Here is a 25,197-nt window from a genome sequence, read left to right as displayed (position 1 = left end):
CTCAGAACAGAATACTGGTTGGAGAGCAACATTCACTATCTGCTTCGTCCTCCTCTTCTGTCTAGCAGTTTCCAAGATTTCTACATTGATTTTATTTCTCTTCCATCAATGAACAGTGATTCATTATTTATCTATACTTGATGTCAGAGACTGTTGTTAAACAGCTTGAGTTTGCCATCCTGTTGAGCTTTTCAGAGTTTCTTTGCTGTTGTTTGCAGGGGGCGGTGGGGGGCAGGGGGAACAACCTTCATATCACATTTTGTTCACAGCACATTGGGAGCTCAACAATGATTTCTTTCAACAATATTTGACATTAACAAAACAAAAACAATCAAGATAGCTTACAGCAATTTTGTAACAATTAGCTTGAAATACGGACAGTCCTGCATCAAATATTATACCAAATTTATCTTTAGCTTCAAAACTGGATGAGTGAATTGCATCATTGCTCTCTTTTCTGTGGAAAGTTGACCTATCAGTACTGGCCTAGGTCTTCTGCCCACAACACCCTCTCCCCTCCCCCCTGTCAATTTTTTGGCAGATCTGGGGTGGGCATAGATGGAAAAATTCTCGCCGATGGGTTCCATTGTGTCTCCATCTCCTTGCTATTTTCTGGGCGACAGTTCTGTTGGGACAAACTACACCAATCCATATGTGGGTAGGCAAGTGGTAAATACATGTGAATGAAAGCATGGGTCGCTGCGGCCAGAGATGGAATGTCCCAAGGCAGACCACTGGACTGCCAGAATATTGACCTCTGGGTCTAAATAAGGTAGGTCCATGGAGGGGGTGATATATCAACGGGGGCGGAGTGGCAGTGGCCCAGGCTAAATTTGTAGAGCCTGAAGGAACACTCTTGCTCCTCCTGGCCCTAGAAAAAGAAAGAGGAATTCTCCTATGGGATTCTCTTTGACCTGCCTGGCAGCGGATAGTGGGCCTGCACAGGGAACACAGCCATAGTGACGGCAGGAATGGGGTAGTAGGTCATTGCCCACCATTTTTGTGGTGCTCCCGCCCTGTCTCCACTAAATTTCAGCTGTTGGAATCTGTGTTCTCAAGTTTCTTAGCGATTTGAATTGAACAGTTTTATGCAAAGCTTCTACTTTTAAAGGATACAAAAGCTGTGAAAATAAAATTCTTAAAAGGTCAATACATCTATTAATTGTGTAGAAATCACTAAAATGAAGTTGAAAGGGATCTGGGTGCAAGGAATTTTGACAACTCATTGTGAAACAGCAATACACAAAGTGAATGGAATGCTACTGCTAGTTTAGTCAGCAAATGTCATGCTAAACCGTATGCTGCCTTGGTGAGACAACATCTTGAGTGTTGTGTTCAGTTTAAGTCACCAAGGGAGGAATTTTGTGGGGTCATCGGGTGTATTTGGTGGCGGGTCGGGAGGAAAAACATTTTTTTTGACAGCAGGTCAGGACCCCACTGTCAACCTGCCGCCACGCACCTTTTCCAGCTGTCAGGTCTGTCAGCGCTGAACAGATCCGACACACAGCAGCATGGGAGGCAATTCAGGTCATTATGATCTTGTTAACAGCCCATTAAGAAGTATTTTGAGCTCACCTTTACATTTCACGAGGTCACACACGAGGTCACCGCTGCTCTGGGATCACATCAGGTAAGGAGGTCGGGAGTTGTATGACTATGAAATCATCTCATTACTTGACAGCTGCAAATGTGCTAGAAAAGCTCCCACCTCACAGCTGTTCACTTTCCAAGATCAGAAGCTCTTGCTTACTGCATTTGGAAGACAGATTGAGCTTTATGCGAGTTGCAAGTGTTTGGAGTAAACTCTCTATCCAGTGTCACCTCATTGGAACAACCTCTCTCACCATTGACAGGTCACTTCTGTCATCTCAAGTTCACCTGCCATCTCTTACAGCAGCATCAGTGCCTTCGAAACTATCTCACCATTATCCTCAGAATCCCACTATGATCAGCACCAATACCAGCAGCACCAAGCACATCAGCAGAACCAACAACAACACCAACCTTCTCTGTAATCAACTGATGCTGCCTAGGGCAGAGGGCATCAACACTGACCACATTGCCGCCTGGGATGCCAGGGATGGCCTCACCATGGCCAGATTTACTTCACTTGAAGCTGTACAGTCTGACTGCAACACGATGCGCCAGGTTGGCATCACCCCACAACAACAGCATAAAGCATCCCTACAATGACCAAGCCATTCCTTTCACATTCATCACCATTGCAGGGATGCCGTTATATCTCACCATTCACTGCAACTCACAAAGCCACTTCCAAAAGGTGCACACAGACCTGTCCAAGAACGCAAAGTGTTGAAAATAAAGGTTTCAATGTTTGACACCACATTAACAGAAACTTTACATGAACATTGGCTAAAACACCCAAGTGCCTACCCTTGTTTGTTGTTAGTTGGTATGATTGGACTAGGATGAGGGCGAGTGTGAGGGGTGGCAGATGGCGAAGTGATAATGCAGATACAAAGGGATGGGTGGAGGTGCAAGGTAAGTTGCTGTGAGTAAGGATGTGCAGGAGTAGGCTAGGGAAGGCAGAGTGATGGGGATGTGATGAGAGGCACAGCAGGATGTGGTTGAGTGTGGTTTTGCAGTAACGCTTTGTGATCTACTGAGATCACTGAAGGGTTTGCGCCACTGCTGCCCACTCCTCCTGACAATATCCCTGCTTGTGCCCTCCTGCACAATGTACAACCAGGCTCCATTGGTGTCTTGGGGAGGTCTCTTCTGCCCATTGGAAGGGAAGAAAACTTCCCTGCGTGTTGTGACTCTCTCCATAAACATGTGGAGGGAGTCATGGGAGAGCCTGGGTGCAGCCATGCACCTTTGTGCAGTGCTTGTCAGTGTTTGCAGCACCTCAATACTGTAGAACACTGACAGCACAAATATCAAAATTAATTTGCACATGGACGAGTTAAGGAAACCGGCTGTTGACGTGTTATCAAATTACATCATCAGACCCGCTTTATTAAATTGGCTGGGAAAATCGCTGGGTGGGCTTAACAAGCCCAATCAATGTAAAATCATTCGACACAGTGGGGTTGGGACCCGCCGCCGATGTCATCTGCCACTGACCAGCTGAGGTAGGGGAAATCGCGGTCCAAGTCTTGGGAAACATTTAAGGTATGGAGGCTGCACAGAGAAGAGCCACAAAGGTGATCCCTTGCCTCACAGGGATTGAGTTACGAGGGAAGCCTGGAAAAACAGGGGCTATTTAGCAATGAAAGGAGACAATTGAGAAGGCATCTTCTGAAGTGCAAAAGATAGGAACTAGAATAAGTTTGATTGCAATACTACCACAAGGTTTGCCAGGATACTGGAACAAGAGGCATAGATCAAAACCGATGAAAGGAATGATTAGGACAAAGAGTGATTATCACTTGGAAGGGTCTTTCTAGTAGAGGTGTAAAACTTAAGACTATTCAAGAGTCAGTGTGATTAAGTGATGGGAAAAATGCACGTTTCTGAGTTCAAATGAGCCAAATGACCTTTCATCCAAATCTATCTTGTGATCTTGTAAAATGTAAGTATGAAATGCAAGCACAAAAAGCCAAAATAAAATCTCAGCAGCTATCTGAGTTGACAAGTGAAGTATTTTGGACTTTTCAACATGGACTTTTAATACTTGTTTTTAAAGAAGACTAAAATAATAAACTAGGGGGCGAAATTGCGTATCGCCCCGTATGGGGGTGCTAACCTTGGTGAGGTGGGACTTCCTGTGCAGAATTCCTGCCCAGGCAGCAAAATTGGTTTTACAGCCCCCGAGAGGAAGTGGAGCGCAATGTCGGGTGCTCCACTTCCTCTCGGAGGCGGTACTGGGGTGGTAAGGTGCAAATGTTGCAGCGCTACGTGGCCTCACTGCGTAGCACTGATGAGAGCCCAGGGCCCTACCCTTCCATTAAGGGAAGGGCATGCTGTGAGCTCTGCAGTGCGGCAAAATGGTCTCCACTAGGCCACCAAGGATGCGGGGTGCCACAGCCCAGCGAAAAAAATAATGGAAGTCCTGACCGGTAAGTCGGGAGAGAGGAAAAAATGGTGCTGTGGACCTCTCCTTTAAATTTTGCCCCACGAGCGGAGTGTGGCCCGGTTTGTGACTCGCGAGGCTGCTGCTGATATCGCCTCATGGGGCACTGCCCAATTTCCATCGCGGGGTGAAAACGGGCTGCGCGGGGTGAAAACGAGGCATTGCACACAGCGATGACATCATCGGTGCAGGCGCAGTGACCTGGGTGTGACCAGCGAGAGTGGAATGCTACTGGTTTTACGCCTCCATTAACTCCCGTGCAATTTTGCGGGAGCTGATAGCGATTCCCCCCCCGCCCCTCACCCGGGCGAGAAATCGTTTGCACCCCATTAGTGCCCCCTGGTACTAATGGTGCTAACGGAAGTCGAAAACCATGAAAATTTCTGCCTTGAAATCCTCAATTACTTGGGAAAAGAACACAGAGCTGTCAACTTGTGCAATAGGAGACTACGGGAAATTAGGCCACTGACATGTCCTGAAAAGTATCACAGGTTTTGTTTACTATTTACTGGCAGGATGTAGATTTGCTGAGACTGTAGGTAGGAAGTGTTAGCAAGACTGGCCTTGGTAAGCTACAAGACCTGAGGAACTGATAAGAAATTGTTTAGTGTTAGAATTGAAAACAATTATGTTCGAAAGTAGATTTGAAAGAAAACCATATAAAACAGCCTATTCTGTGTGGTATACAGGAGAACCACGTGTCATGTCAGAAGAAGACGGCATCAGAGAAGACTTGATTAATCTTTTGATTTTCAGTTGTACTCGCTAGAAAAAGTTTGTGCAAGAAGCTATTACATTTTGTCTGGTAAAGACCATTCTGTATTTTAAATTACATTCTTTAAAGTTAGAAAATAACTTTTTTGATTCTTTTCCTTTTTTATTCTGAACAAGAGAGAGGGCAAATCCTAAACACCCATGCAATTTTGTGCTCAAGTCCTTAGACTGGAATTGTGTAAGGATTAAGAGGCACCATTTAAATGTTCTGGTTAATAGGAACATTTCTCCTTTAATGGTTGCACAGTATGTTCACATACACATATCTTGTCATCTAGAAATTGTACATTTTACAGTGTTCTGTTCTTGCAGACTTACACATACCACACGATTAACAGTGACCCTATCAATAGGAATCTGTATGCTGCATTTACTGCAGACTCACATAAGAATACTACTATCTTCTTATTTAACTGTAGTTAAAACACAGACCTCAGTTTGTGTAAAAAATATATTAAATGGAAATCTGAGGCATAAATACAGTCCCCGCTGCTTATAATAGGCACGTTGATCTCAACGGCATTTGCCCACTGTAACCAAGAAATCCCATGGAAATTGATAGGGCAGTTAGAAATCAGTTCTTAACTCGAGTTGGATAACCCAGAACAAGAGGATATAATCTTAGGTTTCAAAGTAAACCAGTTAAATGAATCTGGGATTGGGTCATCAAGAAAGCATCGGGGCCAGAGTCGAGAACCTCTCAATGACAAGGAGTTCAACAAGCTGGCACGAAGAGCTTACAGGAGGTCGAGAGGTCCCGAGGGTCTGGCTCCTGTTACATATTTAAATCATGCAAGCAGTTCCAATTCCAGTCAGTGGGTGAGTTGAACAGATGAAGTACACTCTTTCATCTTTGTAGTTGAAAGGCTTGTAATGTATTAATTCCTTAACAGAGATTGTGCAAACTGCTGCTTCAACTGCCTGAAATAGCCAGCCGACTTAAACGCTTTGAGCGGCGCCTTTTTAATTGACATCTATGGTAATAGCAAATGGTAAACACTATTTGCCCAATATAGACGGCTGTGCGGGGTATGCAGGGACGGAATAATATAAATCATAACTATAATAAGCAATGTCTGTAAAAGGTTAATGACACTGTCCAGTTACTTTTCCTAAATTTATGAATGGACTATGCCGATTCTTGATAAATTATTTAAAGTACAGCCTACTTACTTTCTAATTGGAAATTTATCCAAAAGTATACCAGCTTTCACATTATTAAAACTTTTTGTGTTCTGAAAGAATTTGAAACATCCATGAAAATTCCTTTGAGGTATGAAGTCAACATAATGATCTTAAGATTTATAGATACAATTCAAAACAACCATCACCATCTTTGAAGGCTTACTCACATTACATGTTTTCCAGACATTTATAATGGGCAGTCAATCAGCATGTTCAGAAATCAATACAGCTCCAAAATATAACTCTGCAATCATTAATGTTATGTCAGACCAGATACTGCAAGCTCAAAGTAAGGTGTGACCGTAGTCCTTTATTACAGATCTCAGAGTGCCTCTCCAGCCTGTAAGGCCTCCTTATATACAGGTGGATTGTGGGATTCCTTGGGATTCCAGGGGATAAGCCCACTGGTGGTTAGACATGGTATTTACAAGTTTACATACATAACAACACTCCATCCCCCCACCCCCTAAAATCAATAGTGTAACTATTGACAATGTGAGTCGATCTGGAGCCTTCCTTTCCCTGGTTGATCGTCTCGGTGCAAATGCTGGTTTTGGTGAGTCGTTTGTTGGGCCTCGCTGGGCTGCTGCGCAGCTGGACTTGCTGGGCTGCTGGGGGTGGTGAGTCCTGCTGGGCTGCTGCGGGTGATGGGTTCTGCTTTGTGGTCAACCACTAGGTCGGTTTCCACTTGTGTGTGTGTTGGAAGGTCAAAAAAGGTGGAGTCTATTGTGGGTTGTTCTGGATAATCTATAAATCTGAGTTTGGTTTGGTCCAAGTGTTTCCTGCAGGTGAGTCCATTTGAGAGTTTGACCACAAACACCCTACTCCCCTCTTTGGCCAAAACAGTGCCAGGAAGCCACTTGGGATCTTGTCCAAAGTTCAACACAAATACAGGATCATTTATCTCAATTTCGCGTGACACATTTGCGCGATCATGATATGTATTCTGTTGAAGCTGCCTGCTCTCTACCTGTTCGTGTAGATCAGGGTGGACTAACGAGAGCCTTGTCTTAAGTGCCCTTTTCATGAGCAGTTCAGCAGGAGGGACCCCAGTGAGCGAGTGGGGTTTTGTGGGGTAACTAAGCAGGACTCTGGATAAGCGAGTCTGCAGTGAGCCTTCAGTTACCCTTTTCAAGCACTGCTTGATTGTTTGAAGTGCTTGTTCTGCCTCACCGTTGGACCCTGGTTTAAACAGGGCAGATGTGACATATTTGATCCCATTATGGGTCATGAACTCCTTGAACTCGGCACTGGTAAAGCAAGACCCATTGTCACTTACAAGGACATCAGGCAGGCCGTGCGTGACAAACATGGCCCGTAGGCTTAAAATGGTGGCCGCTGACGTGCTTGCCGACATTAGCACACGTTCAATCCATTTGGAGTACGCATCTACAACCACTAAGAACATTTTTCCCAAGAAAGGGCCTGCATAGTTGACATGGACCCTGGACCATGGTTTGGAGGGCCAGGACCATAAACTTAGTGGCGCCTCCCTGGGTGCATTGCTTAACTGTGAACATTTGTTACATTTCTGCACGCAGGACTCTAAGGCTGCATCGATACCGGGCCACTACACATGGGATCTGGCTATTGCTTTCATCATTACGATGCCTGGGTGGATGCTGTGGAGATCATTGATGAAAGTGTCCCTGCCCTTTTTTGGCACCACTACCCGATTGCCCCATAGGAGGCAATTTGCCTGTATAGACATTTCATCTTTGCGCCGCTGGTACGGCTTTATTTCTTCCTGCATCTCTAACAGGACATTCGACCAACTCCCGTGGAGCACACTGTTTTTTATTAAGGACAGTAAGGGGTCCTGGCTCCTCCAGATTCTAATCTGTTGGGCGGTAACAGGTGATTGCTCACTCTTGAATGCTTCCATTACCATGACTAAATCTGCGGGCTGTGCCATCTCCACCCCTGTAATGGGCAATGGCAGCCTACTGAGAGCATCGGCACAGTTTTCTGTGCCTGGCCTGTGGCGGATGGCATAGTTGTATGCGGACAACGTGAGCGCTCATTTCTGGATGCGGGCCGATGCATTCGTATTTATCCCCTTGCTTTCCGAAAAGAGGGATATAAGCGGTTTATGGTCGGTTTCCAATTTAAATTTGAGCCCGAACAGATATTGATGCATTTTATTTACCCCGTAAACACACGCTAACGCTTCTTTTTCGATCATACTGTCGGCCCTCTCGGCTTTAGACAGACTTCTGGATGCATAAGCAACCGGTTGAAATTTGCCAAATGCATTAGCATGTTGCAATACACACCCGACCCCGTACAACGACACATTATATGCTAGTGCCCAACATTTACATGGATCGTACAACACAAGCAATTTGTTTGAACATAACAGCTTCCTAGTTTTCTCAAAGACATTTTCTTGGTTTTTACCCCATACCCATTCATCTTTACGCAGTAAAGAATGCTGTGGCTCTAACAATGTGCTAAGACCCGGTAAGAAGTTACCAAAACAATTCAGAAGTCCGAGAAACAACCGCAGCTCCATCACGTTCTGTGGTCTCGGTGCGTTCTTGATTGCCTCCGTCTTCGAATCAGTGGGCCTGATGCCATCCACCGCGATTCTTCTCCCCAGGAACTCCACTTCAGGCGCAAAGAAGATGCACTTTGAGCGTTTTAGCCTGAGCCCCACACGATTAAGCCGACTAAGAACCTCCTCCAGGTTCTGCAGGTGCTCGCGGTGTCCCGAACTGTAACTAAGATGTCGTCCTGGAAGACCACGGTGCGTGGGACCGATTTAAGCAAGCTTTCCATGTTCCTCTGAAATATCACCGTGGCCGATCGAATCCTAAATGGGCATCTGTTGTAAATGAACAGACCTTTGTGCGTGTTGATGCAGGTGAGGCCTTTCGATGATTCCTCCAGCTCCTGTGTCATGTAGGCCGAGGTCAAGTCCAGTTTCGTGAACGTTTTCCTTCCCGCCAGCGTCGCAAAAAGGTTGTCTGCCTTCGGTAATGGGTATTGATCCTGCAGTGAGAAACGATTGATAGTTACTTTGTAATCACCACAGATTCTGACGGTGCAGTCTCCCTTGAGGACTGGAACAATCGGACTGGTCCACTCATTGAATTCGTTCGGCAAAATTATGCTCTCTCGTTGCAGCCTGTCCAGTTCGATCTCCACCCTCTCTCACATCATGTAAGGTACCGCTCTCGCCTTATGATGGAATGGGTCACGTCCGCGGAATCAAATGGATCTGCACTTTTGCTCCTTGGAACTTCCCGATGCCTGGTTCGAACAGCGAGGGGAACTTGTTAGGACCTGGGCACATGAAGTATCGTCGACGGACGAAAGCACTCGGACATCGTGCCAGTTCCAGCGTATCTTTCCCAGCTAACTCCTGCCAAACAGCATGGGGCCATCGCCCGGTACCACCCAGAGTGGTAGCTCATGCACCGCTCCATCGTAGGAGACCTTTACGGTAGCACTGCCAATTACGGGAATCAATTCCTTTATGTACGTTCTCAGTTTAGTGTGAATGGGAGTCAGGACTGGCTTGAGGCCTTGCTGCAACACAATTTATCGAAAGTCTTTTTGCTCATTAAGGACTGGCTTGCGCCCGTATCCAGCTCCATGGACACTGGGAGTCCATTTAATTCAACCTTCAGCATTATGTGTAGAACCGATAACTCACCATCAGAACGCTTTCCTTCGGGTTTAGATGCTCCCGGACCAGTGTGCACAATTCACCGTATGACTTGTCTGTGGGTTTCGCTGGAGCGAGCAGATTTTTCATGAGGCCATACATTGGTGCCCCGCAAACGGTGAGGAGGATCGTCCTTCGTTTGGCAGCGTTCGCTTCTCCTTCCAGCTCGTTGGCCACGAAGTATTAGTCGAGTTGCTCCACGAAGGTTTCCCAATCATCTCCCTCCGAAAATTTCTCCAGGATGCCCACAGTTCTCTGCATTGTTGCGGTGGGGCTCGTCATTTGTATCTCGTCACCAGTTGTTACATCTTGAATAAAGAGTCAGACTAGATACTGCAAGCTCAAAGTAAGGTGTGACCGTCGTCTTTTATTACAGATCTCAGAGTGCCTCTCCAGCCTGTGAGACCTCCTTATGTACATGTGCTCCCAAGGGATTGTGGGATCCCTTGGGAGTCCAGGGGATAAGCCCTCTGGTGGTTAGACATGGTATTTACAGGTTTACATTAATAACAATTAGCACATTCATATTTAAACAGCCAACTTGCTCTGATGACAAAGGAGATTCTGGTATAGAGTCACTTCTTTGGGTGCATTCACACTGTAACTGTAGCGCCAGTGTGAATTGATTTACCTTCATAACAATGCTGCAGTTATCATGTAAATGTCACCTGAATCCGGTGCCAAGGTTTGATCTGGAACTGGAACAAAGTAAAATGAGGCTCCCTGGAGGAGGCTGTCTCACTCCGCTTCCCTTTGGAGCTAGTTCAAACCTTCACTCCCAGTTCATACTAAATTTAGTGTCAGTGCAAAGTATATTTTGACTTTGCACCAAAGGTGTACATTATTTTGTTACAAGGCAGTGTTGCGACATTAATTTCACAGGCCTAGGTCAAAACATGATGATGCCATTGTGACGATGCCAAGTTTTCAAAGGGCAGTCTGGTACATAGAGCTGTGGCGTGTATCCCTTATCATCCACCCTGTAAAGTTTAGCTCAATCAAAACCGTGCTGTTGATATATTATCCTGCACCAATACCCTCTCTTGCTGACCCACATTGGGTCCTGGTCCCCAAATAACTCAAATTTAAAATTCTCATCTTTTAAAAAAAATCTATCACGACTTTTCCCCTCCTCATCTCTGTAACTTCCTCCGCACAATATTCCCTTCCCAATTTCTCAATTTCTGTGACTTCAGCCTCCTATGCATCTCCCCTCCCTTTTCCCTCACCCCATTGGTATATTAAGTTGAAATAGAGTCCAAAGCAAAAGTACTAAATCCAGGAATTCAGAGAATTCAGAAGGAGGGGAGAGAGAGAAAATGGGAGAAAAAAGGAATTAGAGAAAGCAGTAGTGTTTCAATAAAGAAAAGTTTCTTCAGTGTTGATTTTAGTTGTACAGTAGGGTAGTTTTTACAGTCTAGCACGCCAAGCACAGAGCTTCATACAACAAGAGCATGTACTTAGGCAAAGGAAATCGTGCCCAATTCATGGCTTACATGATTTTCCATTCATTAATTTTAATGAGCAGAAAATCATGCAGCTGGTGAATTTGTTGTGCTGACTTCAGTGATTAAATTACTGATTGGATATTCCTGCCATCCAAACTTTGCACTGCGAGTGCTACAACATAAACTTTAGCCCAATTTTCCTGTATTAGGAATGATGCCACAAGATTACTGTAATAGAATACATAAATATGATGCAACTAAGTAGAGAGAGAGAAATTCATAACACAGGAAATCCCTAAACACTGGAGCAAGTAAATTACTTTTGAAGTGGAATTACTGATTAATGTAAAGAAACACAGCAGCCATTTTGCACACAGGAACATCTCACAAACAGCAATGTCATCAATAACCAGGCCATCTGCTTTTGGTAATAATCACATCTGAAGAATCCCCTACTCTTCTTCAAATAGTATAATGGAATCTTTTACACCCACCTGAATGGGCAGATGAAGCACCTCTAATAGTGCAGCTCTCCCTGAATTGAAATGTCAGCCTGGATTGTGTTCTCAAGTATCCAAAGTGAGGCTTGAATTCACAACCTACTGACTCAGATGCAAGAATGCTACCACTGAGCCAAGGCTGGTACCTGATAAGTAGGTTTATTTTTTTTTATTCGTTCCTGAGATGTGGGTATCACTGGCAAGGCCAGTATTTGTTACCCATCCTTATTTGCCCTCGAGAAGGTGGTGGTGAGCCACCTTTTTGAACTGCTGCAGTCCGTTTGGTGAAGGTACTCCTGTTAGGTAGGGAGTTCCAGGATTTTGCCCAGCGTCGATGAAGGAACGGCAATATATTTCCAAGTCAGAATGGTGTGTAACTTGGAGGGAACTTGCAGGTGATGGTGTTCCCATGCACCTCTGCCCTTGTCCTTCTAGCTGGTAGAGGTCGGGGGGTTGGGAGGTGCTGTCGATGGAGCCGTGGCAAGTTGCAACAGTGCATCTTGTAGATGGTACTGCAGCCACACTGCAGCCACAGTGCGCCGGTGGTGCAGGGAGTGAATGTTCAAGATGGTGGATGGGGTGCCAATCAAGCAGGCTGCTTTGTCCTGGATGGTGTTGAGCTTCTTGAGTGTTGTTGGAGCTGCACTCATCCAGGCAAGTGGAGAGTATTCCATCACACTCCTAATTTGTGCCTTGTAGATGATGGAAAGGCTTTTGGGAGTCAGGAGGTGAGACACTCACTACAAAATACCCAGCCTCAGACCTGCTCTTATTGCCACAGTATTTATGACTCTCACTTGTTGGAGATGGTCATTGCCTGGCACTTCTATGGCGCGAATGTTACTTACCACTTATCAGCCCAAGACTGAATGTTGTCCAGGTCTTGCTTCATGCGGGCATGGACTGCTTTATTATCTGAGGAGTTGCGAATCGAACTGAACAATGTGCAATCATCAGCGGACATCCCCACTTCTGATATTATGGAGGGAAAGTCATTGATGAAGCAGCTGAAGATGGTTGGGCCTAGGACACCGCCCTGAGGAACTCCTGCACCAATGTCCTGGGGCTGAGATGATTGACCTCCAATAACCACAACCATCTTTATTTGTGCAAGGTATGACTCCAGCCAGTAGGGAGTATTCTCCCAGATTCTCATTGACTTCAACTTTACTAGTGCTCCTTGGTGCCACACTCGGTCAAATGCCTTGATGTCAAGGGTAGTCACTTGCACCTCACTTCTGGAATTCAGCTCTTTTGTCCATGTTTGGACCAGGGCTGTAATAACTCTTTTAGAGTCTACCTGCAAAACATAAACATTAAACTGTGCCACCCGACCTGGGTGATACACCAGACATTTACAAGGCCCTTTTTTCCTTTTTTTTTTTGTGTTTTTCTTTTTTTTTTGGGCACTAAAATCACAATTTTTTCCGGTGCCCCCTATAAAAGGGAAGGGGACACTAAAACAAATTAAACTTTAAAACGTAAAATCAAATTAAAATTTGGTTGCCGGGCGTGATGATGCACTCCAGTCCCTCCGGTGCCCACTTCTCGCGGAAGGCCGCGAGCGTACCGGTGGACACCGCGTGCTCCATCTCCAAGGACACCCTGGACCGGATGTAAGAGCGGAAGAGAGGCAGGCAGTCAGGTTGAACGACCCCCTCGACCGCCCGCTGCCTGGACCGGCTGATGGCACCCTTGGCCGTGCCCAGGAGCAGTCCTACGAGGAGGCCTTCGGACCTACCCGCTCCCCTCCAGGGCTGTAATAAACTCTTTTTGGAGTTCACCTGCAAAACATAAAACATTAAACGGTGCCACCCGACCTGGGTGACACTCCAGACATTTACAAGGCCCTTTTTTTTTTCCCCCCTTTTTTTTGTTTTTTTTTGTGTTTTTCTTTTTTTGGTTTTTTTTTTTGGGCACTAAAATCACAATTTTCCCCAGTGCCCCCTATAAAAGGGAAGGGGGACACTAAAAGCACCGGCAATTAAAATAAATTAAACTTAAAAACGTAAAATCAAATTAAAATTTGGTTGCCGGGCGTGATGATGCACTCCAGTCCCTCCGGTGCCCACCTCTCGCGGAAGGCCGCGAGCGTACCGGTGGACACCGCGTGCTCCATCTCCAAGGACACCCTGGACCGGATGTAAGAGCAGAAGAGAGGCAGGCAGTCAGGTTGAACGACCCCCTCGACCGCCCGCTGCCTGGACCGGCTGATGGCACCCTTGGCCGTGCCCAGGAGCAGTCCTACGAGGAGGCCTTCGGACCTACCCGCTCCCCTCCAGGGCTGTAATAATACTCTTTTGAGTTAACCTGCAAAAACATAAAACATTAAAACCATGCCACCCGACCTGGGTGACACAGCAGACATTTTCAAGGCCCCTTTTTTTTTTTTGGTTTTTGGTTTTTTTTTTGGGGCGCTAAAATCAAATTTTTCCAGTGCCCCCTATAAAAGGGGAGGGGGCCAGGGCTGTAATAACTCTTTTAGAGTCTACCTGCAAAACATAAAACATGTATCCGTGCCACCCGACCTGGATGACACACACAAGACATTTACAAGGCCCTTTTTTTTTTTTTTTTTGTGGCACTAAAATCAAATTTTTCCTTTTTCCAGTGCCCCCTATAAAAGGGGAGGGGGACACTAAAAGCACCGGCAATTAAAACAAATTAAACTTTAAAACGTAAAATCAAATTAAAATTTGGTTGCCGGGCGTGATGATGCACTCCAGTCCCTCCGGTGCCCACCTCTCGCGGAAGGCCGCGAGCATACCGGTGGACACTGCGTGCTCCATCTCCAAGGACACCCTGGACCGGATGTAAGAGCGGAAGAGAGGCAGGCAGTCAGGTTGAACGACCCCCTCGACCGCCCGCTGCCTGGACCGGCTGATGGCACCCTTGGCCGTGCCCAGGAGCAGTCCTACGAGGAGGCCTTCGGACCTACCCGCTCCCCTCCAGGGCTGTAATAATACTCTTTTGAGTTAACCTGCAAAAACATAAAACATTAAAACCATGCCACCCGACCTGGGTGACACAGCAGACATTTTCAAGGACCCTTTTTTTTTTTTTTTTTTTGGGGCGCTAAAATCAAATTTTTCCAGTGCCCCCTATAAAAGGGGAGGGGGCCAGGGCTGTAATAATGTCTGGAGACAAGAGGTCCAGGTGGAACCCAAACAGAGCATTGGTGAGCAGGTTATTGGTGATTAAGTGCCACTTGATAGCACTCTTGGCAGCACCTTCCATCACTTGATAATTGAGAGTAGAATGATTGTGATAATTGACCGGATTGATTTTGTCCTGCTTTTTGTGGACAGGACATACCTGGGCAGTTTTCCACATTGTCAGGTAAATGCCAGTATTGTAGCTGTACTGGAACAGCTTGGCTAGATGCACAGCTAGTTCTGGAGCACAAGTCTTCAGCACAAGAGCTAGGGTGATGTCAAGGCCAATAGCCTTTGCTGTATCCAGTGCGTTCAGCCTTTTCTTGATATCACGTGGAGTGAATCGAATTGGCTGAAGACTGACTTCTATGATGGTAGGGCCCACAGGAGGAAGCTGATGATGAATCATCCACTTGCCGCTTCTGGCTGAAGAGGGCTGCAATTGCTTCAGCCTTGTCTTTTGCACTCACGTGCTGAGCTCTGCCATCATTGAGTATAGGCATATTCATGGAGCCACCTCCTCCCGTTAGCTGTTTAATTATCCACCATAATTTACGACTGGATGTGGCAGGACTGCAGAGCTTTGATCTGATCTGTTGGTTGTAGGATTGCTTAGCTCTGTCTATGGTATACTGCTTCTGCTGTTTAGCATGAATGTAGTTCTGTGTTGGCACCTCATTTTTAGGTATGTTTGGTACTACTCCTGACATGCTCTTCTGCACTCCTCATTGAACCAGGGTTGGTCCCCTGGCTTGATGGTTGCGGTAGAATGAGGGATATGCCTGGCCATGAGATTACAGGTTGTGGTGGAATACAATTCTGCTGCTGCTGATGGCCCACAATGCCTCATGGATGCCTAGTTTTGAGCTGCTAGATCTGTTCTGAATCTATCCCATTTAGCACAGTGGTAGTGGCACACAACACGATGGAGGGTGCCCTCAGTGTGAAGAAGGGACTTTACAGTGGCACTGCTACCAATGCTGCCATGGACAGATGCATCTGCAACAGGTAGATTGGTGAGGATGAGGCTATGTAGGTTTTTCCCCCATGTTGGTTCTCTCACCACCTGCCGCAGGCCCAGTCTAGCAACTATGTCCTTCAGGACGCAGTCAGCTCGGTTAGTAGTGGTGCTACCGAGCCAGTCATGGTGATGGATATTGAAGTCCCCCACCCATGGAGGATTACTGATTCATCAGCTGAGGGAGGGTGGTAGGTAAAGGTTCATGTGGTCGGATTCAATATTGAGGACTCCCAGGGCCACTCCATCCCAACTGTATAACACAGTGCCGCTGCCCCTGGTGAGTCTGTCCTGTAGGTGGGACAGGACATAGCAAGGGATGGTGATGGAGGAGTCTGGGATGTTGGCTGAAAGGTACGATTCTGTGAGTATGACTCATGTCAGGCTGTTGCTTGACTAATCTGTGGAACAGCTCTCCCAATTTTTGCACATGTCTCCAGATGCTAGCAAGGAAGAATTTGCAGGGTCGACTGGGCTGGGTGTGCTGTTGTCATGTCTGAAGCTGGTGCCGAGGACATTGTCGGATGGTCTGTACCATTTTATTATTCTTATTGTTTTATATCAGAATTGCTAAACACTGTAATTGTTGCCGTCAGATCATATCTCAGATCAGTGCATTTATTTTCCACATTTTTGAGAAGAAAGCATAAAAAGTGTGCTTCTAAGTGGTAGTAGGTTATAAGTCACTACAGAATTTTGAAAGAGTAAAACAAAACTTAGCGTTGGATATGCAACAGATGTAGAAAGACACAGAATATTGCAGAAACACAAATCCCTACAGCTATTACATTTCTTGAAATCACTTGACACATTCTTGCCAATTTATAGCTTATTCTGGTCACAAGACAATCTTCAGGTTAGATCAGTACAAGGAAACAACTGCCATTTATAATGCTAAATTAATCCTTGCCATGAAGTACAATTAATGCGATTCATTGTGAGGAAGAACAAGCAATTCTCCCGTAGTTTCAGTCCGTTCCTTGGAAGCTTTCAACATTCTCACAAACCCTGGTGGCTGCTCCAGCAGTAAAGGAGTGATATCCATCTTGTTGACCCAGATTTTCCAATTGCCATGTCTTTTATCAATTTGCATCGGACATGGGCCGGTATTAAGCAGGGAGGGAATGAGAAATGAACAGCAACTATCCAACTAGCAAAGACCAATAGCTCTCTAAGCAAAACTAAATAATGACCTTGATTGTTTCAAGTTTCCATTAATTATATGTAGGGACAGGTGAATGCAGAAACTGCCATCGAGATCACTGTTGGTATGATTACTGCAGTAAAGCAAAAAAAACATGGTATAAATTGAAGCCTCTGCAGTTAGATTTGATTTTAATAGCTCAAGCCCCAGTACTTAAATCATAATGGTGCAGAAATTCCACTTTCTCCTTCCCGCGGGCATTCAACTAGATTTTAGAGAAAAAATGCGCACCTACCTGAAGCTGCTGTGCGCGCTCGACTTTTCGATCCACAGGCCCCTTCTACCTGCACATCACAGCGCGTGCATGTCAGGACGTGCGCAGGCCTGGAGCTGGAGTCACAGGTCTCTGGGCAACCAATCAGGTATAGTGTATTTTCATTCCTAGTAATAGGAGTTTCGTAACACTAACATTGACACATAGTGTGCGGGGGGGAAAATTCCCCAGCACCCTGTTTGGAGGCGGTAACCCTGTCGGGGAGGGTCTTCCTGCGCCCGGCGTGGAAGTCCCACCCCGGCCACGAAATTGGGGCTACCACCCCTCACAGGAAGTGGAGTGCTCCACTTCATGTTGGTGCTGTGTTCTGGGTGCTATACGGGCAGGATCGGCAGCGCTATGCGGTTTCTCCGCGTAGCGCTGATGCATTTCAATGCCTCTACCCTTCCGTTAAAGGGGATGGCTGCTGTGCACTCTACAGGGCCACTGATGGCCTCGACTGTGCCACCAAGACAGCATGATGCCGAGGCTGCAGCCCAGCACCCAAACGTGTGCCGGACTGCACAATGGCGGCCCGGACTATGCCACAGAGCCTCAAGATTGGCCGACTGGTGAGTTGGCCAAAAGGTCAAAATGGCAGCAGCGCACTTCCCTTTTAAATTCTGGCCCTTGGGTGGATGTCAGCCTGGTTCACAACCCATGAGGCTGCTCGTGGCAGTCTTGCGGGCCAATTTCCGCCGTGGGGCAGAAAGGGATCGCCACAGGGCGCAAAGGGGTCGTCTGCGCAGGGGCCCGGGGCGCTTTGGGCAAGGCGGGATGCAACCACACTCGCGCCCCTGCTAACTCCCACATAATTTTGCGGGAGCTGGTAGCTCCCTTCCCTGGGCGAAAATAGGTTCACACTCTTATAGCCCCCCCGACCCCCCAAGTGCTAACATTCATTGAAGATCGTGAGCCCTGCAATCGATTGGGAAAAAAAATCTTAATACTGTTTTAATCCAATCACAAATCAATGATACCCTTTCATCAAAGTCAAGCATCAAGGTTATGATCTGCACTGCTATATACGAAAAGTTCAACACCACTGCAAAAAACACAGTACTGTGATTGAATTCACAGCTAGAAATTTCTCTTCAGCTTGTGCCGAGTTTTATAAATGACCTGTATTTCACTTTGATGGTTTAGAAAGTTGCCCAAATCTTACAATTAGATTTCAAGCTTTAAGTTCCTAAGCATCCTTTATTCTCCTTTTAATATATATATACATGCAGCACAGTCCAGCATCCTGTACATCTTTTATTGTAATTTTCACAATCACTATCAGTGATAACTTACAAACAGTACAAATAAACTTTCTGTTCCTACCATGTATTGCTTTTTCCTGCAGAATGCTGCCATAGTTAAGGCACAATTGGGATAATTTTGACTTTGGGTGAAGTGTAAAACAGGTGACATCAACTTAGCTGCCCATCTCCGTCAATTTTCATTTCTGTTGAAGTCTGGAAATTACCATTAGGAGAGCTGTATAATGGATGGTTGAGAGGAAAGCACCCAATAAAATTTCACTAGTTTTAAAAATAATTTACCGCACATTAAACAATAATGGTTTTGTATTAAATCGGTTATTGCATTGCTAGATCTCTGATCATTCCAGCAAATTTAATTGGCTGATAAGTTTTAGGCGTGCCACCTGATTGCAATCTTCTTGGAACAAGCTTTCATGGTTATAAACTGTTGCAGCCATGTCAACTTCATTATCAACAATTCAAGCTGAAGTAACTACCCTCTGGAGTCACACTGTTAAACAATACCATCAAGACTGATCGACAGAACCATGATGCACAGATTCAGTCAATTAGAGCTTAACAAAAGAGCATGTCAGCAGTAATCAGCTGAAGCCTAGCAACACTTTACTGATGACATGCTTCAAGATGCGGAGTCTGTGATCAGGTACCAATTTATTCTTGTAGCTACTCCACATTGAAAAAGATTAGTTTACTTTTAAGAAATCAAAAAAACAGCTACTATGGCTTTTTACTGGTACTGCTACAGTACAAATGGAATGTAATGGAATCGAAATAATTTTGGGAAATTACCAAAAGCACAGTCCAAGAATTTGGGGGAGAGAATGTCACAACATGGTGCATGGTAGCTGAAATGACAGAAGCACAGCAGCTCAGGGTGAAAAGGTGGAGTGTGCATGCTGAGATATAGGATTGGAGAAGATAGCATAGATGGGATGGAGTAGTGAACTGCAGGGCTTTGAAAATGAGAATGAAAAAGCTTTAATATAGGAAACAAATGCTGTCAGTGAGGACAGCAGTAATGATTGCAGTGCAGATTTTGTCGCTTATAGGGCACAACGGGCATGATTTTTACAGCGCGACAGCAAGAAAAATGCAGGGAACAGCACCAACCCTTGTACATGGCCTTCTTCGACCTTATGAAGGCCTTTGATACTGTCAACCGCAAGGGTCTATGGAGCGTCCTCCTCCATTTTGGATGCCCCCAAAAGCCCCCATAAGACAAAGTTCCTCCACCAACCTGTCCCGGCCGCAGAGCACTGCCCCCCAGTCATCAAGATCCACGGCATGGCCCTGGACAACGTGGACCATTTCCCATACCTTGGGAGCCTCTTATCAACATTGATGACAAGATTCAACACCGCCTCCAGTGCACCAGTGCAGCCTTCGGCCACCTGAGGAAAAGAGTATTCGAAGACCAGGCCTTCAAATCTGCCACCAAGCTTATGGTCTACAGGGCTGTAGTAATACCCATACTCCTGTATGGCTCAGAGACATGGCCCATGTACAGTAGATACCTCAAGTCGCTGGAGAAATACCACCAATTATGTCTCCGCAAGATCTTGCAAATCACCTGGGAGGACAGACGCACCAACATCCCTAGCATTGAAGCACTGACCACACTTGATCAGCTCTGCTGGGTAGGCCACATTGTTCGCATGCCAGACATGAGACTCCCAAAGCAAGCACTCCACTCGGAAAGGCGGGCAGAGGAAACGTTACAAGGACACCCTTAAAGCCTCCTTGATTAAGTGCAACATCCCCACTGGCACCTGGGACTCCCTGGCCAAAGACCACCCTAAGTGGAGGAAGTGCATCTGGGAGGGCGCTGAACACCTCGAGTCTCATCGCCGAGAGCATGCAGAGATCAAGCACTGGCAGCGGAAAAAGCATACGGCAAACCAGTCCCACCCACCCTTTCCCTCAACAACTATCTATCCCACCTGTGACCGGGACTGTGGTTCTCGTATTGGACTATTCAGTCACTAAGGACTCATTTTTAGAGTGGAAGCAAGTCTTCCTCGATTCCGAGGGACTGCCTATGATGAATGTGGACTAGGATACATGTCACAAGGTATTGAATGAATTATCCTGGGAAGGGTAGCAAGGAGAGCACTAGGTTGGCAAAACTTACATGTGGGTTACAATGACAGTGTGGGTGAGATGGGCACATAGGCAAGCAATGTTCCAGAGGTGCTTGGTGGTGGACTAGACATGCAATTTGAAATTCAGCTCCGTGTCAAACATCTTTCAAGTTCAACCCAAGGGAAGAGCCTGGGATGGAGATGGAATCAATGTCTGAGGTGTGACATCGAACACCAAACAGGATGGCTTTGGTTTTGCTGCTGCTGTGTTGAAGAATGTCGTAGCTCATCCAAGGCTTTATGTCAGACAGCAAGAGAGGCATGAGGGGGTGGGGAGACTTCCTTCGGACGAATGCCTCTGACCCAGAAAAAATCTACAAAAATACCTGGTGGTCCCGGAGAAATGGAAGATTCTGGTTCGACGCCTCCATTCGCTGTGCAGCGTACAGGAACATGGCCTCCGGATACGGATGCATACCCAAGAATCAAGTGAGTCTGGCCCACCAATCACTATGTAGTATTCTAATTGATAATAACGGGAGCTCTGTTTTTACCTCACATTAAACAACACCTCACATATTTAACATTAATTAAATGTGTTTTCATAGAGTTAAAAATAAAGTTGCCTTAATGGACAGGGTTTTTAATATAAAAATAAGTGATTAAATTACATTTTTCTATCTTTTAAAGCTCTTATGCTGGTAAAAGTATGCTAACCAGGCGTAAGAGTTTGAAGGACATTTGCTGGGCAAGAGCTGGGCAAGTAGCCCAATCTTTGCCCTGTGGATGTCCTTCCTACGGGGATGCGTTGTGTCCGTCAAAATAAATTTGACAGATCTGAAAAGTTGGTTCTCGCCTCATGTTTAACAAACAAATGTAATTAATTGAAAAGTAACAACTAATTATCAGGAAAATTACTGCATTCAAATAGGATTGTCATGAGAACTTCATCTGTCAAAGCTTTGGAGAAGTTGACTTCTGGTTCAGATAAGCGCATCATTAACACAGCCATGTTAAACTCGAGGGACAACCTTCTGAAGAGATTCTTGCAACATCTAAATTGCTGCATAAATTTTCCATGTGAAACTTTACAATAGTGTCAGTCTTAAAATATCCCATGTGTGAAACCGTCATTGTCAAGGAGATTGTTTATTCTACACTTCATTACAAAACAACACTGTGTTTAATATGTTCTAATTTTTGCACAATGTGTCATTTAATGGTTGGTACTCTGGAATGAAAATGAGGTGAGGAGAATGTTAAACTCAGAATCGACCATCTCCTTTAACCTCAAATGGAACTGCTATACTTCATCCATTGCTAAATTTGTCTTCAAGAAAGGCAAACGTGTCTTTTCCAGCCAGCAACTCTCAAATCTGTAAAATTCCCCTATTTGATTACTGCTCATGTATCTGTGAAGGCTCTTCCACCACCTGGTCAGGATACAAGACAACGTTTGTCAGCTGATAAGTAAAACATTTGACATGTTTTTCCTCTTCCCTATAACCTCACATTGTTGAAATCAAAGACCCATCACACTGTCTCCTGCTTTAAATAATTATTTCCCAAGATGTCAGAACTGCAGAAATTCTCACCCTACTGATGGTAAGGCACAGATCAGCCACAATCTAATTGAAGGGCAAAACAGGCTCAAGGGGCTGAATGGGCTACTCCTGTTCCTATGTTCCTTCACATTTGTTCCCAACTCAATCTTTCAGCTTTTAGAATCTAAGCTTAGCATCACACATCCAATAAATTTTAATTTATTTCACCTCTTTTTAACCTTGTTGGTATCCTGCACAATAGATGTTGGCTCTTTACCATGGCTTTTCAATCTAAAAGTAAATCATCTGTGCAAATATCAATGTACAAAGTACTTAAGAGCAACTCTGGATTGAAGTGAAAAGCCATGGTGACTTTAAATGTATTCTTTTCATTTTATTTGCAAATTTGAATTTTTCCAATTCAACTTATCTCGCATAGAAGGTGAAATTGAACCTGAAGGGAACACTGACCTTATGAGATATGTCTAGTGAGAATTCTGCCAAATATTCTAAAATGCATATACTTCAAACAAAATCATTATTACAATTAATATCTAAATTAAACATAGCTGGTAGCCAGCTTTCAAGTGACAGCTAAGTGAACAGTTCAGTATCTAACAGTGGCCTCCCAACAGTTCATTCCTATCACTTTGCTGTTGAAAGCAGTGGAGCCCCTCTAAACTCAAAGAACCAGCTAGCTACATACTAGCATACAACTATTTTAAACTAGAACATTAAATCAAGTGCCCCCTTTTGGCAAGGGCACTAGAACCCACAAAGTTCCAAATAAAACCTTAACGGAAACTTAAATCAAATTAAAATTTGGTTGCCGGGGGTGATGATGCATTCCAGTCCCTCCGGTGCCCACCTCTCGTGGAAGGCCACGAGTGTACTGGTGGACACCACGTGCTCCATCTCCAGGGACACCCTGGCACGAACGTAGCCGCAGAGGAGAGGCAGGCAGTCGGGCTGAACGACTGCCCGCTGCCTGGACCTGTTAATGGCCACCTTGGCCAGGCCCAGGAGCAGTCCTATAAGGCGGCCCTCCGACTTGCCTGCTCAGTATGGCTGTGCGTACTTGCTGTGTCACACTTAATTGTAGGTAAATATGTGCAAATTAATTAATTCTAGGCAAGTTTTCTGCACCTGACTAACTCGTATGTAAATTTCTTAAACCATACTCCATTTTCAATCATCAACATTTTAGAACATTACCCCCACACTACTCAAGTTTGTTTATCTATTTCCAGTATTGTCAACTCTCACGATTTAATCGTGAGACACATGATTTTTTAATGAAAATTCTCTCCCAACTCACAATCTCGTGATTCATCTCCAAAAAGTCAAGTTTTTTACAGCTCTATTAATCTTTGTCACTGCCTCCTGTGATTGGCTGCTGGGGACACGTGGGATAGGCCAGGGGTTCCCAACTGGGAGAAGGTGTGGGGGCGAGGAACAGGGCCATGTATGCGAGAAGTTTTCAGGGATTCTGCGAGTTGTTTTGTCCATAGTATTGTCTCCCATGAATTGCCATTGGTTTTCTATTCGTAGTCTGCCCCCCTCCCAACCCCTGGCTCCTATGTGTGACTGGTAGTCTCCGATAATGCAAAGGCTGACAAGCTTCCTGTGTGGCCAGCGCTCCGTCAGTCAATTGAGACGAGCAAGGAGGTTAGGTTGAGTACCGGCAAGTTGCATCAGCTCAGTGAGCGAGAAGAATAAGTGATGGAGGCTGAGAAAGTGGCGGAGCAGTTGGACGCCATGAATGTGGATGGTCAGGTGAGTGTGGGCCTGGGATCTGGCTATCGTTGGCCCCCTGGCTCCTTGGGTTTGTCTCTGAGAACTAACCACGTCTAAGTGGGATTATGGTCCATGTCTCTCTTGCTGAGACTGAATGCCGGACCGAGCACTTTCCCTGAGGTTTCCCGCCCTGTGCTTCCCTCTGCCCCTTCTGTGTTTTGAAACTGCAGTGCAGGGACATTTACTGTCAACTCTCCAGTTTATAAATTAAATGTTATTTCCAGTGAATTATTAAACATTTGAGCCGTGGCAGTGATAACATCTGGAGCATCGATATTGTCCCTTGGCAACCAAGGTTTCTGTTAATTATAGAGCTGGATGTTTGGACAAGGATTGTCTGTCAGCAGCAAATACAGATGTAGTGCATCAGTGATACTGACCATAACAAAGTTGGGAATATTTAATGGATGATAATCTGGGGTCAATTGTTCCACTTGCCAGTTTCCTCTGCCTTCTGTATCTTTGCTGTAATAGACAGATGCCAACAACCCTTTGGTACACCATCATGTAGTTATTATTTATTGTAGAAGCTTTGACAAGGAATGGTGACCGTTTATTCACCTGTGTGACAAATCAGAGCTGAACCCAACATTAACTTTACTTTCAGCAAGGTTCACTGAATATGGTTCAGGAGTGGGAACCATGACTGGTTTTCCTCTTTCTAACCTAGGCATGCTGACCAATTGTAGTGCCCTGTTGGACACCATTGCGACATGATTGAACAGTTGAATCTGTAGCGCTATAGCAGAGTATCAGCCACTGGCTTCTTCTACGGATTTATCCAAGTAAGTAATTAAAAAAAAAATTCAATCTTCTACATTGGACATAGCCCACTGTCGCACTCAGTAATACACTGGAGAAATAACCTGCTATCATACTCAGTAGCACCCGCTCTCAGGCCTCGATCCCCGGACTCTTCCCCCTTCGGGTACCCTCTCTCTCGCTCTCTCTCCATTCCCCTCCCTGATCCCAGGCCCGCGACCTCTCTGCTTCTGGGGCCTCAATCCCTGGGCTACCCCCACTCTCTCTCTCTCTCTCTCTTTCTTTCTCTTCCGCGGGCCACGATTTTTTTCTGATTTTTACCCAGCAGCACTAGCCAGGTTGCTTCTTCCTCGCGCATGCGCAAAGTCCGAGGAGAACAGACTCGGATACAAGGAATAGGTGAGAGTGGGAAAAGAGAGAGAGAGAGATTTTGAACCCCAAACAAAATAGAATTCAGTCCTCGGGCCACATCTACAAATTCTGGGCAAACTGCTGACAC

This window comes from Pristiophorus japonicus, chromosome 10 (genome assembly GCF_044704955.1).
Source record: "Pristiophorus japonicus isolate sPriJap1 chromosome 10, sPriJap1.hap1, whole genome shotgun sequence".
In the NCBI taxonomy this organism is placed as follows: Eukaryota; Metazoa; Chordata; class Chondrichthyes; family Pristiophoridae; genus Pristiophorus; species Pristiophorus japonicus.
The sequence above is the reverse complement of the archived record's forward strand: the minus strand, read 5'-3'. Positions refer to the sequence as shown.